The sequence below is a fragment of the Phyllobates terribilis genome, unplaced genomic scaffold (assembly GCF_046119375.1).
Source record: "Phyllobates terribilis strain yellow unplaced genomic scaffold, ASM4611937v1 Scaffold_361__1_contigs__length_1927384, whole genome shotgun sequence".
Taxonomy (NCBI): Eukaryota; Metazoa; Chordata; class Amphibia; order Anura; family Dendrobatidae; genus Phyllobates; species Phyllobates terribilis.
In genome coordinates this window covers 1,844,740-1,859,022 of record NW_027363121.1, presented here as the reverse complement: position 1 = coordinate 1,859,022, position 14,283 = coordinate 1,844,740, and the positions used below count along the sequence as shown (strand labels likewise).

The following is a 14,283-nucleotide window of genomic DNA, read 5'->3' as shown; positions in this document are numbered from 1 at the left end:
AGAGGTTGACAACATGTCTTCTTAACGGGAGTCCAGGAGCTCATCTCCACAAATGGACTTTTCAGGATCCTTGGGTGGCTCCGTAGTTTGAAACCAATTCTGGTTATCGCTTCTCGGCCTTTTGGCAAGATCAGTGGTGGTTTTCTGCTGCTGGTGTTGTTTGGAGGGCAGTTGTGACTGGGGTTCCCCCTTGTGGGGCCCTAGTGTGCGATTGAGCGGCGATTGTGTTTATCTGCTGTAAAAATGGTGGAGAAAACACGTGGATTAGAGGACTCGGTCCGTCTGAAGGTGGCTGCAGGTCATGAAGGAGAAATCGGTTTGGACCAAGTTTGCGTTGATGTCTTGAAGAACATTAATGGCTTGAAGGTAACGGATGTATTGGCACTGCAGGATTTTCAGAAACAAGGAATTTATGATATCACTTTTGTTTCTTTGAGTATTTGCCAGAGAGTCTACATGGAGTTGGTACGAATGAAGGAAGAAAAGGAATTGAAATGCCTAGAGTTTATTGCACTGGAACCTCTGTTCCAGCAGACATATAAGTATGTGGTTGTGCACATGTATAACCCTAAAGTTCCGGATGAGACTGTTTCCAATTTTTTTGCTCGGTATTGTAGTGAGGTTAAATTTTTGGGAAGAATGAAGAACAAATACAATTATCTAAATGGCAAGAGGAGATATGTTGTAAAACTGAGACCGGATGATAGAGCTATTGGGGGTGCCAAGAGCATTCCTGCACAGTTTTCTATCGGAGGAGAAAGGGGATTTTGTTTTTATAATGGACAGATGGAATATTGTAGGAAGTGTCATGAGTTTGGACATGTTCAGAAAGATTGTCCAGTGCAAGGTGATGTTTGTAGAGGTTGTGGGAAATCTGGGCATGTTGCAAGTGGTTGCCCAATGAATAAGGTGTGTGATTTGTGTGGACATGCAGATCACCTTGCAAGGAAATGTAGATTGTGGGCTCAGATTCCTAGGTCACAGGTGGACGCTGAAGAGAGGCAGAAGAAGACTCGGCAGGAAAGTGGGGAGGAGGGCGAAGGCTCAGACTCAGAGGGGGAAAGCCAAAAACAAGATGGTGGTAGGGGAAGAGACCATGCGGTGCCCAAGATGGAGGAAAAGGGGTGGAGCCAGAAGAAAGTTGGTTTGAGGGAGGGGCTGGAAGTAATAAACAAAGTAGCTGATGTGCATGGCCCGGGTGATGGGATGGATTTGTCTAATATGGCGGAGTCAGTGAATCCTGTTTTGGGAAGAGATGGGGGTGAGGAAATGGAGGTTTTGGAGGAGGAGGATTCTGATTCGGATGGAACTATAACCCCTCAGCAGCGTGATAGGGTTAACAGTGATTGGAGTGAAAATGAGGAGGAAGATGATGGCAAGGAGGAGAGTTATGCCTCCGTGATTAAAAGAAGTAAGGTGGAGGGGTGTTGGTCTGGGGGGCAGGAAGATCCAGTCTCCCTAAGACCAGGTTATTCTAACAGGGACTCGAGTTCTGAGTCGCCTGATATACGTAGAAAAGTGGGTGGCAGGAGTGGGTTTTCTCCTGGTTCATGATGGATCGGGTATGGTGGAGATTTTTTCCTGTTGTTATGATGGCGTTGTGTGTTGCTTCTCTGAATGTACGAGGGATTGGTTCTGCTTGTAGGAGAGCAGGGATACTGGAGTACATTGAGAGTGTGAATGCAGATATTGTCTGTCTGCAGGAATGTGTAATTAAATCTGCCCCGCATGAGAGTGAGTGGAATAAGGGGCAATCTTTTTGGTCCCCATGCTCAGAAAACAGGAATGAAGGGGTGGGCATTTTACTGTGTAATTCCAGTCTAAAGGTTTTAGAGTTTAAAGTAATCATACCTGGGAGATGTTTGTTTTTATTAGTGGATTTTTTAGGTCAGCGGGTACGGGTTTTTAATGTTTATGCCCCTGCTGATAAACAAGCAAGAGTTGGGTTTTTGGAGTCTCTAAAGTTGTTTTTACCAGGCAGAGACTTCACTATAGTGGCTGGAGATTTTAATTGTGTCAGATCCGCAAAAGATCGTAAGAGCTCTACGGAAGGTAGGACTGATGTTACGTCTAATATTTTAAATCAGATTGTGCAGGATTTACGCTACACGGATGCTGGTCTGATGGTTGGGCCAAGTGATAAGTTCACATACATATCAGACAGTGGACGTAGTGTTTCCCGAATTGACTATTTTTTTATGTCTGAAGGGATTAAGGTGGCCAAGTGCAACCACGTGATGACGACTTTTTCTGACCACAAGATGATAGTGGTAGATCTGTGTATAGCTGAGTCCCTGGCTTTTGGAAAGGGACTCTGGAAGCTGAACGTAAGCCTGCTGGAAGAGGAGAGTGTTAAGGTTGGTTTTAATAAAGTGTTTTTGTCTTGTGTGTCTGAACAGCACCTTTTTAAAGATTTGCTAGAGTGGTGGGACTGGGCTAAGGAGAAATTTGCATGTTATTTTAAAGGGGTGTGTTTTAGGAGAGCGAAAGCCAAAAGGGATCATGATGCTGCTGTTATTTCAAAATTGGAAGTACTCCATAAGTTTAAGAGAGCGGGGATGGAGGTGGATAAAGAGATTGCAGATTTGAAGGACGAACTGAAGAAGATACTTATTGAAAAAGGGAAGACTATTATGTTTAAGGCAAAAATAAAGCACATGGAGGAAAATGAGCAATGTTCGAGATACTTTTTTAAAAAATGTTTTAAACCTAAAGGGGTTTTTAAGTCTGTTTTTTCTCCTGCAGGGGAGGTATCTGGGGATGAGATGATTGGCAGTATTCTTTCCTTTTATGAAACACTCTTCTCTAACGATAGTAGAGCCAGTGATGCGGAAATTAATGATTATTGCAAAGTATTAACTAATAATATTCCTGAGGAGAAAATTGGGTTTTTAAGTGAGGAGGTTGGGAAAGATGAAATTAGACGGGCAGTGGATGGCTTGGCGAAAGGCAAGACGCCAGGCTGTGATGGTCTTCCTGCTGAATTTTATGTTAGATTTTGGGATATTATAGGTGTGGAGTTTTCCCGGGTGGTGCAATATGGTTTTACTCATGGGATTTTATCGGTTTCTATGCGTAGGGGGATTGTTACGCTGATTCATAAGAAAGGGGACATGAGGGATATTAAAAATTGGAGGCCCATAACATTGTTAAACAGTGATTACAAAATTATTTCTAAAATTGTGGCTGGTAGACTGGCAGATGTGATAGGTGATATGGTGGGGGAGTATCAGGCATGTGCAGTGCCTGGTAGGAAAATTTCAGATAATTTGCTGCTTCTAAGAGACTTAATTTATCAGGCTAATTTGAATAAGAATGCTCTTTTGTTACAGTCGGTGGACCTGGAGAAAGCCTTTGATAAAATATCACATAGATTTTTGTTCTCTGCTTTAAGTCACCTTGGTGTTCCGGATAAATTATTGATGGTCATTAAGAGTTTTTATTGTGGGGTCAGTAGCCAGATTTTAGTTAATGGGCATGTGAGTTCCAGTTTTAATATTTTATCGGGAGTTAGGCAGGGTTGTCCCCTGTCACCAATTCTTTTTATCTGTGTGGTGGAGGCCCTTTTAAAAAGTGTGCAAGTTGACAAGTGTGTGGCTGGTGTTTTTATTCCTGGGGGATCCGGGGGTCCAGTCAAGTCTTTAAGTTATATGGATGATATTGTTTTTACTTGTGGTTCACAGGCGGATCTCAATAGAGTGAATTTGCACGTAAGGATTTTTTGTTGTGTGGCTGGTATGGCGGTGAATTGGGGAAAGTGCCAGCTTTGTAACTTTGGGAGGCAGGTTGAGGTTAACGTGGCAGGAGTGGAGAGTAGGGAGGAAATTGAGGTTCTTGGTGTCATCTTTGAGAAGGAACTGAAAGGGAAAAGCAGCCTGAAGATTCTAGAAGACAAAATGGATCAGAAGTTGAACTTTTGGAAACTAAGGAACCTGTCGCTGAGAGGGAAAGTGCTGGTAATCAAGTCTGTGATTCTCCCGCTTCTGCTGTACACTGCTTTGATTTTCCCACCTGCTGTGCTTTGGACAAAGAGAGTGACAAGGAAACTGTTTGTGTTTTTTTGGGGATCCAAAATGGAGAAACTAAGAAGAGGAATGGTTATGTGTTCTGTGGAAAATGGGGGTTGTGATTTTCCTAACATTGACTTATTTTTAAGAATGCATTATTTTTTGAACATTTATAAATTATCCCAGTGCAATAACAGGACTGCGGACATGTGCAAATATTTAGCAGGACGGCTTTTCCAGAAATGGAGCTGGTGTGAGAAGGATTTAAGAAAACCAGTTTCGTTTGTGATACCGTTTTTTTATGTGGTGCTTAGGTCCTTCTATGATCAAAATGGGATAAGCTCCATGGTTAGACCGGACAAAAAACTGATTGTCTCAGGTATTAAGAAGAAGGAGATGTTATGTGATGTGCCGTTTTGTAATAATGCACAGTCTGGACAGGTGTGGAAGCTTTTTTTCATGCGTGGAATCAGCAACAGACAGAAGGATGTAACCTGGATGGCGTTGCATGGATGCTTGCCAACAAGAGCTTTTTTGAATGACCGGGGGATAAAGGTTCAAGAACTATGTCCTAGGGAAGGTTGCAATAAGGTGGAAACAATACAGCATATTTTTTGGGACTGTTTTTTTGCTAAAAAAGTTTTTACCTTGTTGTCACGTATGTTTGTTGCTTTAGTTGGTTTTCATTGTTTCGATTTTGAAAGGATTTTAATAGGTCAAGATTTTAAGTACTCGCAAAGGAAGCGGGCAAGCTGGATTATTTTTGTCATATATAAAGAGGTTTTATGGGACGTTCGGAATTTGGTGATTTTTAAAAAGATTGTTTTTTCCCCCATGGAATGCAGAAAGATTTTTCTTGCTAGACTGTTTTATGCCTATTTATTGGATAAAAAGAAGTATGGTGAGACAGCAGCAGAGGCACTCTGGAACTTTTCACATTGGACTTCTTACAGTAAGTAACAGTTAATTGCAGGGTTGTGTTTTTTGGGATTTTGTTTTTGTTTTTCCGAATGATGATTTGAGAACCCGTTATGTGAATATGCGCTATGATGCATAAATTAATGTGGGTCTTAATCTGAGGAAAAAAAAAAAAAAGAAGAAATAAAAAAAAGGAAAAATCTGTTCTTATCAGTTTAATATCTGATACGTCCCCTATCTGGGGACCATATATTAAATGGATTTTTAGAACAGGGAGATGGAAAAAGAGCTTGCTCTGTCCACTCCACGCATTGACCTGGTATTGCAGTATCTCCAGGACCGGTGCACCCCTTCTTTAATGCAGTTTCTAAAATCAGAAAGAATTGAATTCAATGTTTTTTGTTCATTTTGCTTGTTTGTCGGATTTGGGGATGGACTCTTTGGCTTTGCTTTTCTTCTCCTCATTGGATTTTTCATGTTCAAAGTTGCAGAAGCCAGATTACAAGCTCATTTTGGTTCAACTTCAGCAACTGTGCATTGCATTGCCATGTAATGTGATGCAATGCTATCTTTCTAGCTCTCCCTTTTTACTTCCTTTTGGATAAACAGACATATTAGGCAAGCATTTTGGAGCTTTCACCTAAATAACTACAGGTGGTGAGATAAGCTGCACAATATAATTGACCTTTCAGTATATTGTTGCACACACACCATCTATTTAGCAAATGCCCTTGTTATCAACAGCAGCCTTTTAAACTCACCTGAGCTAACAGGTATGTGCGCTGGTTACTCTGCTGCGCTTAAAATTTCTTTTTTGGTTTGCTACAATGCCTTTTCTGAAACGTTGTCTCCTTCTGCTGGAACACTGACTTCTTTCATTTAATGCCTGCAGACTATAAAAGAGAACCCAACCCAAAAAGTTTGGTTGATTAGTCTGTGGCATTCTGTTAAACTGTTGCTTATGGCGGTCTCTGTGAGCTTCTCAGCGACATTCAGCCAGCCAGGTATCCTGCCTGCAGTAGATGGAATGTGGCAATGGAACGCTGGCTGCGCGTGTCATAATAGGCTCTGAGCCTTTATATACCTGTGCACAGCAGCAGCCACCTTCAGTCTGCTGCTGGACAGCCAGCAGCAGCAGCAGCAGGAGAGGTATGTAATCAGGAGCCCTCCTGCTAAGGGTAGACAGCTGCTCGTTCCACCCCACCCCCCGCCTTAATTGGTTCTCCTCCCTTCCAACGGTGTTGAGGCGGGTGGGAACAGCAGGGGGTGAAGGTGCTGTGTTTAAAGAGGTGGAGTTATGCAGATCTAAAACGCGTGGATTGCAGCAGCAGCAAGCCGAAAAGTGCAGGCATGTAAGGGATCTAGAGGTTGACAACATGTCTTCTTAACGGGAGTCCAGGAGCTCATCTCCACAAATGGACTTTTCAGGATCCTTGGGTGGCTCCGTAGTTTGAAACCAATTCTGGTTATCGCTTCTCGGCCTTTTGGCTAAGATCAAGTGTAGTATCTGTTCTTATCAGTTTAATATCTGATACGTCCCCTATCTGGGGACCATATATTAAATGGATTTTTAGAACAGGGAGATGGAAAAAGAGCTTGCTCTGTCCACTCCACGCATTGACCTGGTATTGCAGTATCTCCAGGACCGGTGCACCCCTTCTTTAATGCAGTTTCTAAAATCAGAAAGAATTGAATTCAATGTTTTTTGTTCATTTTGCTTGTTTGTCGGATTTTGGGATGGACTCTTTGGCTTTGCTTTTCTTCTCCTCATTGGATTTTTCATGGTCAAAGTTGCAGAAGCCAGATTACAAGCTCATTTTGGTTCAACTTCAGCAACTGTGCATTGCATTGCCATGTAATGTGATGCAATGCTATCTTTCTAGCTCTCCCTTTTTACTTCCTTTTGGATAAACAGACATGTTAGGCAAGCATTTTGGAGCTTTCACCTAAATAACTACAGGTGGTGAGATAAGCTGCACAATATAATTGACCTTTCAGTATATTGTTGCACACACACCATCTATTTAGCAAATGCCCTTGTTATCAACAGCAGCCTTTTAAACTCACCTGAGCTAACAGGTATGTGCGCTGGTTACTCTGCTGCGCTTAAAATTTCTTTTTTGGTTTGCTACAATGCCTTTTCTGAAACGTTGTCTCCTTCTGCTGGAACACTGACTTCTTTCATTTAATGCCTGCAGACTATAAAAGAGAACCCAACCCAAAAAGTTTGGTTGATTAGTCTGTGGCATTCTGTTAAACTGTTGCTTATGGCGGTCTCTGTGAGCTTCTCAGCGACATTCAGCCAGCCAGGTATCCTGCCTGCAGTAGATGGAATGTGGCAATGGAACGCTGGCTGCGCGTGTCATAATAGGCTCTGAGCCTTTATATACCTGTGCACAGCAGCAGCCACCTTCAGTCTGCTGCTGGACAGCCAGCAGCAGCAGCAGCAGGAGAGGTATGTAATCAGGAGCCCTCCTGCTAAGGGTAGACAGCTGCTCGTTCCACCCCACCCCCCGCCTTAATTGGTTCTCCTCCCTTCCAACGGTGTTGAGGCGGGTGGGAACAGCAGGGGGTGAAGGTGCTGTGTTTAAAGAGGTGGAGTTATGCAGATCTAAAACGCGTGGATTGCAGCAGCAGCAAGCCGAAAAGTGCAGGCATGTAAGGGATCTAGAGGTTGACAACATGTCTTCTTAACGGGAGTCCAGGAGCTCATCTCCACAAATGGACTTTTCAGGATCCTTGGGTGGCTCCGTAGTTTGAAACCAATTCTGGTTATCGCTTCTCGGCCTTTTGGCTAAGATCAAGTGTAGTATCTGTTCTTATCAGTTTAATATCTGATACGTCCCCTATCTGGGGACCATATATTAAATGGATTTTTAGAACAGGGAGATGGAAAAAGGGCTTGCTCTGTCCACTCCACGCATTGACCTGGTATTGCAGTATCTCCAGGACCGGTGCACCCCTTCTTTAATGCAGTTTCTAAAATCAGAAAGAATTGAATTCAATGTTTTTTGTTCATTTTGCTTGTTTGTCGGATTTTGGGATGGACTCTTTGGCTTTGCTTTTCTTCTCCTCATTGGATTTTTCATGGTCAAAGTTGCAGAAGCCAGATTACAAGCTCATTTTGGTTCAACTTCAGCAACTGTGCATTGCATTGCCATGTAATGTGATGCAATGCTATCTTTCTAGCTCTCCCTTTTTACTTCCTTTTGGATAAACAGACATATTAGGCAAGCATTTTGGAGCTTTCACCTAAATAACTACAGGTGGTGAGATAAGCTGCACAATATAATTGACCTTTCAGTATATTGTTGCACACACACCATCTATTTAGCAAATGCCCTTGTTATCAACAGCAGCCTTTTAAACTCACCTGAGCTAACAGGTATGTGCGCTGGTTACTCTGCTGCGCTTAAAATTTCTTTTTTGGTTTGCTACAATGCCTTTTCTGAAACGTTGTCTCCCTCTGCTGGAACACTGACTTCTTTCATTTAATGCCTGCAGACTATAAAAGAGAACCCAACCCAAAAAGTTTGGTTGATTAGTCTGTGGCATTCTGTTAAACTGTTGCTTATGGCGGTCTCTGTGAGCTTCTCAGCGACATTCAGCCAGCCAGGTATCCTGCCTGCAGTAGATGGAATGTGGCAATGGAACGCTGGCTGCGCGTGTCATAATAGGCTCTGAGCCTTTATATACCTGTGCACAGCAGCAGCCACCTTCAGTCTGCTGCTGGACAGCCAGCAGCAGCAGCAGCAGGAGAGGTATGTAATCAGGAGCCCTCCTGCTAAGGGTAGACAGCTGCTCGTTCCACCCCACCCCCCGCCTTAATTGGTTCTCCTCCCTTCCAACAGTGTTGAGGCGGGTGGGAACAGCAGGGGGTGAAGGTGCTGTGTTTAAAGAGGTGGAGTTATGCAGATCTAAAACGCGTGGATTGCAGCAGCAGCAAGCCGAAAAGTGCAGGCATGTAAGGGATCTAGAGGTTGACAACATGTCTTCTTAACGGGAGTCCAGGAGCTCATCTCCACAAATGGACTTTTCAGGATCCTTGGGTGGCTCCGTAGTTTGAAACCAATTCTGGTTATCGCTTCTCGGCCTTTTGGCTAAGATCAAGTGTAGTATCTGTTCTTATCAGTTTAATATCTGATACGTCCCCTATCTGGGGACCATATATTAAATGGATTTTTAGAACAGGGAGATGGAAAAAGAGCTTGCTCTGTCCACTCCACGCATTGACCTGGTATTGCAGTATCTCCAGGACCGGTGCACCCCTTCTTTAATGCAGTTTCTAAAATCAGAAAGAATTGAATTCAATGTTTTTTGTTCATTTTGCTTGTTTGTCGGATTTTGGGATGGACTCTTTGGCTTTGCTTTTCTTCTCCTCATTGGATTTTTCATGTTCAAAGTTGCAGAAGCCAGATTACAAGCTCATTTTGGTTCAACTTCAGCAACTGTGCATTGCATTGCCATGTAATGTGATGCAATGCTATCTTTCTAGCTCTCCCTTTTTACTTCCTTTTGGATAAACAGACATATTAGGCAAGCATTTTGGAGCTTTCACCTAAATAACTACAGGTGGTGAGATAAGCTGCACAATATAATTGACCTTTCAGTATATTGTTGCACACACACCATCTATTTAGCAAATGCCCTTGTTATCAACAGCAGCCTTTTAAACTCACCTGAGCTAACAGGTATGTGCGCTGGTTACTCTGCTGCGCTTAAAATTTCTTTTTTGGTTTGCTACAATGCCTTTTCTGAAACGTTGTCTCCTTCTGCTGGAACACTGACTTCTTTCATTTAATGCCTGCAGACTATAAAAGAGAACCCAACCCAAAAAGTTTGGTTGATTAGTCTGTGGCATTCTGTTAAACTGTTGCTTATGGCGGTCTCTGTGAGCTTCTCAGCGACATTCAGCCAGCCAGGTATCCTGCCTGCAGTAGATGGAATGTGGCAATGGAACGCTGGCTGCGCGTGTCATAATAGGCTCTGAGCCTTTATATACCTGTGCACAGCAGCAGCCACCTTCAGTCTGCTGCTGGACAGCCAGCAGCAGCAGCAGCAGGAGAGGTATGTAATCAGGAGCCCTCCTGCTAAGGGTAGACAGCTGCTCGTTCCACCCCACCCCCCGCCTTAATTGGTTCTCCTCCCTTCCAACGGTGTTGAGGCGGGTGGGAACAGCAGGGGGTGAAGGTGCTGTGTTTAAAGAGGTGGAGTTATGCAGATCTAAAACGCGTGGATTGCAGCAGCAGCAAGCCGAAAAGTGCAGGCATGTAAGGGATCTAGAGGTTGACAACATGTCTTCTTAACGGGAGTCCAGGAGCTCATCTCCACAAATGGACTTTTCAGGATCCTTGGGTGGCTCCGTAGTTTGAAACCAATTCTGGTTATCGCTTCTCGGCCTTTTGGCTAAGATCAAGTGTAGTATCTGATTTGCACAGCGCCTGTTGACTGCCCTTGAGGACGACCTGAGGAACTCTGTCCCCAGGGCGAGCCTATCGCACCATTCTGTGCTTTATGGACTCTTCCCTGGGGTTCATACCGTCGGAGCCATCCAGGAGGCTTGGCGCCTTATGAACTGCTTCAAGGATGCCGTTTGGGTCGCCAGGAACCGGCTCATCTTGAGGAGGGAGAGGATGTCCATCCAGGACTGCCGCAGGCTGATCCACAGCCTGCTCAGAGACTATTCCATCGAGGACGGTCCGGAGGACGAGGATGAGGACTAAACCCCTCCTCCCCCTCTCCCCTTATGTGTCTTGTCTTTCAATAAAGCTTCGGGCCTGTGATTTTCCCCTCCCCATCCCCTTTTTCCCAATCCCCATCCCTTATCACGGTTCGTCGTACTGTATTGATTGACATGCTTTTTCTTTCAGATTGAGTGTTTTGTGTAGCATAGGGGTGTGATGTGTCTAGTTAGTGCGTCGTATCCTCATGCTATGTAAATATGATGTAGAAATCTGGGTGTACTGGGCTGCGGCACTGTACACTGTCTGTTAACTTATTTTTTGTGCTAATAAAAGATATATTCAATCAAAAAATCTGTTCTTATCAGTTTAATATCTGATACGTCCCCTATCTGGGGACCATATATTAAATGGATTTTTAGAACAGGGAGATGGAAAAAGAGCTTGCTCTGTCCACTCCACGCATTGACCTGGTATTGCAGTATCTCCAGGACCGGTGCACCCCTTCTTTAATGCAGTTTCTAAAATCAGAAAGAATTGAATTCAATGTTTTTTGTTCATTTTGCTTGTTTGTCGGATTTTGGGATGGACTCTTTGGCTTTGCTTTTCTTCTCCTCATTGGATTTTTCATGTTCAAAGTTGCAGAAGCCAGATTACAAGCTCATTTTGGTTCAACTTCAGCAACTGTGCATTGCATTGCCATGTAATGTGATGCAATGCTATCTTTCTAGCTCTCCCTTTTTACTTCCTTTTGGATAAACAGACATATTAGGCAAGCATTTTGGAGCTTTCACCTAAATAACTACAGGTGGTGAGATAAGCTGCACAATATAATTGACCTTTCAGTATATTGTTGCACACACACCATCTATTTAGCAAATGCCCTTGTTATCAACAGCAGCCTTTTAAACTCACCTGAGCTAACAGGTATGTGCGCTGGTTACTCTGCTGCGCTTAAAATTTCTTTTTTGGTTTGCTACAATGCCTTTTCTGAAACGTTGTCTCCTTCTGCTGGAACACTGACTTCTTTCATTTAATGCCTGCAGACTATAAAAGAGAACCCAACCCAAAAAGTTTGGTTGATTAGTCTGTGGCATTCTGTTAAACTGTTGCTTATGGCGGTCTCTGTGAGCTTCTCAGCGACATTCAGCCAGCCAGGTATCCTGCCTGCAGTAGATGGAATGTGGCAATGGAACGCTGGCTGCGCGTGTCATAATAGGCTCTGAGCCTTTATATACCTGTGCACAGCAGCAGCCACCTTCAGTCTGCTGCTGGACAGCCAGCAGCAGCAGCAGCAGGAGAGGTATGTAATCAGGAGCCCTCCTGCTAAGGGTAGACAGCTGCTCGTTCCACCCCACCCCCCGCCTTAATTGGTTCTCCTCCCTTCCAACGGTGTTGAGGCGGGTGGGAACAGCAGGGGGTGAAGGTGCTGTGTTTAAAGAGGTGGAGTTATGCAGATCTAAAACGCGTGGATTGCAGCAGCAGCAAGCCGAAAAGTGCAGGCATGTAAGGGATCTAGAGGTTGACAACATGTCTTCTTAACGGGAGTCCAGGAGCTCATCTCCACAAATGGACTTTTCAGGATCCTTGGGTGGCTCCGTAGTTTGAAACCAATTCTGGTTATCGCTTCTCGGCCTTTTGGCTAAGATCAAGTGTAGTATCTGATTTGCACAGCGCCTGTTGACTGCCCTTGAGGACGACCTGAGGAACTCTGTCCCCAGGGCGAGCCTATCGCACCATTCTGTGCTTTATGGACTCTTCCCTGGGGTTCATACCGTCGGAGCCATCCAGGAGGCTTGGCGCCTTATGAACTGCTTCAAGGATGCCGTTTGGGTCGCCAGGAACCGGCTCATCTTGAGGAGGGAGAGGATGTCCATCCAGGACTGCCGCAGGCTGATCCACAGCCTGCTCAGAGACTATTCCATCGAGGACGGTCCGGAGGACGAGGATGAGGACTAAACCCCTCCTCCCCCTCTCCCCTTATGTGTCTTTTCTTTCAATAAAGCTTCGGGCCTGTGATTTTCCCCTCCCCATCCCCTTTTTCCCAATCCCCATCCCTTATCACGGTTCGTCGTACTGTATTGATTGACATGCTTTTTCTTTCAGATTGAGTGTTTTGTGTAGCATAGGGGTGTGATGTGTCTAGTTAGTGCGTCGTATCCTCATGCTATGTAAATATGATGTAGAATTCTGGGTGTACTGGGCTGCGGCACTGTACACTGTCTGTTAACTTATTTTTTGTGCTAATAAAAGATATATTCAATCAAAAAATCTGTTCTTATCAGTTTAATATCTGATACGTCCCCTATCTGGGGACCATATATTAAATGGATTTTTAGAACAGGGAGATGGAAAAAGAGCTTGCTCTGTCCACTCCACGCATTGACCTGGTATTGCAGTATCTCCAGGACCGGTGCACCCCTTCTTTAATGCAGTTTCTAAAATCAGAAAGAATTGAATTCAATGTTTTTTGTTCATTTTGCTTGTTTGTCGGATTTTGGGATGGACTCTTTGGCTTTGCTTTTCTTCTCCTCATTGGATTTTTCATGTTCAAAGTTGCAGAAGCCAGATTACAAGCTCATTTTGGTTCAACTTCAGCAACTGTGCATTGCATTGCCATGTAATGTGATGCAATGCTATCTTTCTAGCTCTCCCTTTTTACTTCCTTTTGGATAAACAGACATATTAGGCAAGCATTTTGGAGCTTTCACCTAAATAACTACAGGTGGTGAGATAAGCTGCACAATATAATTGACCTTTCAGTATATTGTTGCACACACACCATCTATTTAGCAAATGCCCTTGTTATCAACAGCAGCCTTTTAAACTCACCTGAGCTAACAGGTATGTGCGCTGGTTACTCTGCTGCGCTTAAAATTTCTTTTTTGGTTTGCTACAATGCCTTTTCTGAAACGTTGTCTCCTTCTGCTGGAACACTGACTTCTTTCATTTAATGCCTGCAGACTATAAAAGAGAACCCAACCCAAAAAGTTTGGTTGATTAGTCTGTGGCATTCTGTTAAACTGTTGCTTATGGCGGTCTCTGTGAGCTTCTCAGCGACATTCAGCCAGCCAGGTATCCTGCCTGCAGTAGATGGAATGTGGCAATGGAACGCTGGCTGCGCGTGTCATAATAGGCTCTGAGCCTTTATATACCTGTGCACAGCAGCAGCCACCTTCAGTCTGCTGCTGGACAGCCAGCAGCAGCAGCAGCAGGAGAGGTATGTAATCAGGAGCCCTCCTGCTAAGGGTAGACAGCTGCTCGTTCCACCCCACCCCCCGCCTTAATTGGTTCTCCTCCCTTCCAACGGTGTTGAGGCGGGTGGGAACAGCAGGGGGTGAAGGTGCTGTGTTTAAAGAGGTGGAGTTATGCAGATCTAAAACGCGTGGATTGCAGCAGCAGCAAGCCGAAAAGTGCAGGCATGTAAGGGATCTAGAGGTTGACAACATGTCTTCTTAACGGGAGTCCAGGAGCTCATCTCCACAAATGGACTTTTCAGGATCCTTGGGTGGCTCCGTAGTTTGAAACCAATTCTGGTTATCGCTTCTCGGCCTTTTGGCTAAGATCAAGTGTAGTATCTTTCGAAAAGGCGGTTTTGGATGTTTGCCGCCCTAGTAGATTGATACATTATGCACACTGGGGTTTAGGCGCTTGTTAGTACGCCAGGTGGCTAATAT

General features: G+C 44.3%; 5 non-coding genes and 4 pseudogenes across 5 annotated transcripts; all 9 read left to right on the top strand.

Moving 5' to 3' along the window:
* The first annotated feature begins 5,060 nt into the window (after nucleotides 1–5,060).
* On the top strand, nucleotides 5,061–5,278 carry LOC141222309 (U2 spliceosomal RNA; annotated as a pseudogene).
* A 1,115-nt stretch (nucleotides 5,279–6,393) lies between these two features.
* LOC141222673 (U2 spliceosomal RNA) lies at nucleotides 6,394–6,584 on the top strand. Its single transcript, XR_012290433.1, has one exon. It is a non-coding gene; the product is annotated as a U2 spliceosomal RNA (small nuclear RNA).
* A 1,115-nt stretch (nucleotides 6,585–7,699) lies between these two features.
* LOC141222732 (U2 spliceosomal RNA) lies at nucleotides 7,700–7,890 on the top strand. The gene has a single exon (XR_012290488.1). It is a non-coding gene; the product is annotated as a U2 spliceosomal RNA (small nuclear RNA).
* Nucleotides 7,891–9,005: 1,115 nt separating this feature from the next.
* Nucleotides 9,006–9,196, top strand: LOC141222672 (U2 spliceosomal RNA). The gene has a single exon (XR_012290432.1). It is a non-coding gene; the product is annotated as a U2 spliceosomal RNA (small nuclear RNA).
* Nucleotides 9,197–10,311: 1,115 nt separating this feature from the next.
* On the top strand, nucleotides 10,312–10,450 carry LOC141222340 (U2 spliceosomal RNA; annotated as a pseudogene).
* Nucleotides 10,451–10,920: 470 nt separating this feature from the next.
* LOC141222833 (U2 spliceosomal RNA) lies at nucleotides 10,921–11,113 on the top strand. Its single transcript, XR_012290583.1, has one exon. It is a non-coding gene; the product is annotated as a U2 spliceosomal RNA (small nuclear RNA).
* Nucleotides 11,114–12,228: 1,115 nt separating this feature from the next.
* On the top strand, nucleotides 12,229–12,367 carry LOC141222339 (U2 spliceosomal RNA; annotated as a pseudogene).
* Nucleotides 12,368–12,837: 470 nt separating this feature from the next.
* On the top strand, nucleotides 12,838–13,030 carry LOC141222832 (U2 spliceosomal RNA). Its single transcript, XR_012290582.1, has one exon. It is a non-coding gene; the product is annotated as a U2 spliceosomal RNA (small nuclear RNA).
* Nucleotides 13,031–14,145: 1,115 nt separating this feature from the next.
* On the top strand, nucleotides 14,146–14,237 carry LOC141222345 (U2 spliceosomal RNA; annotated as a pseudogene).
* Nucleotides 14,238–14,283: the final 46 nt, after the last annotated feature.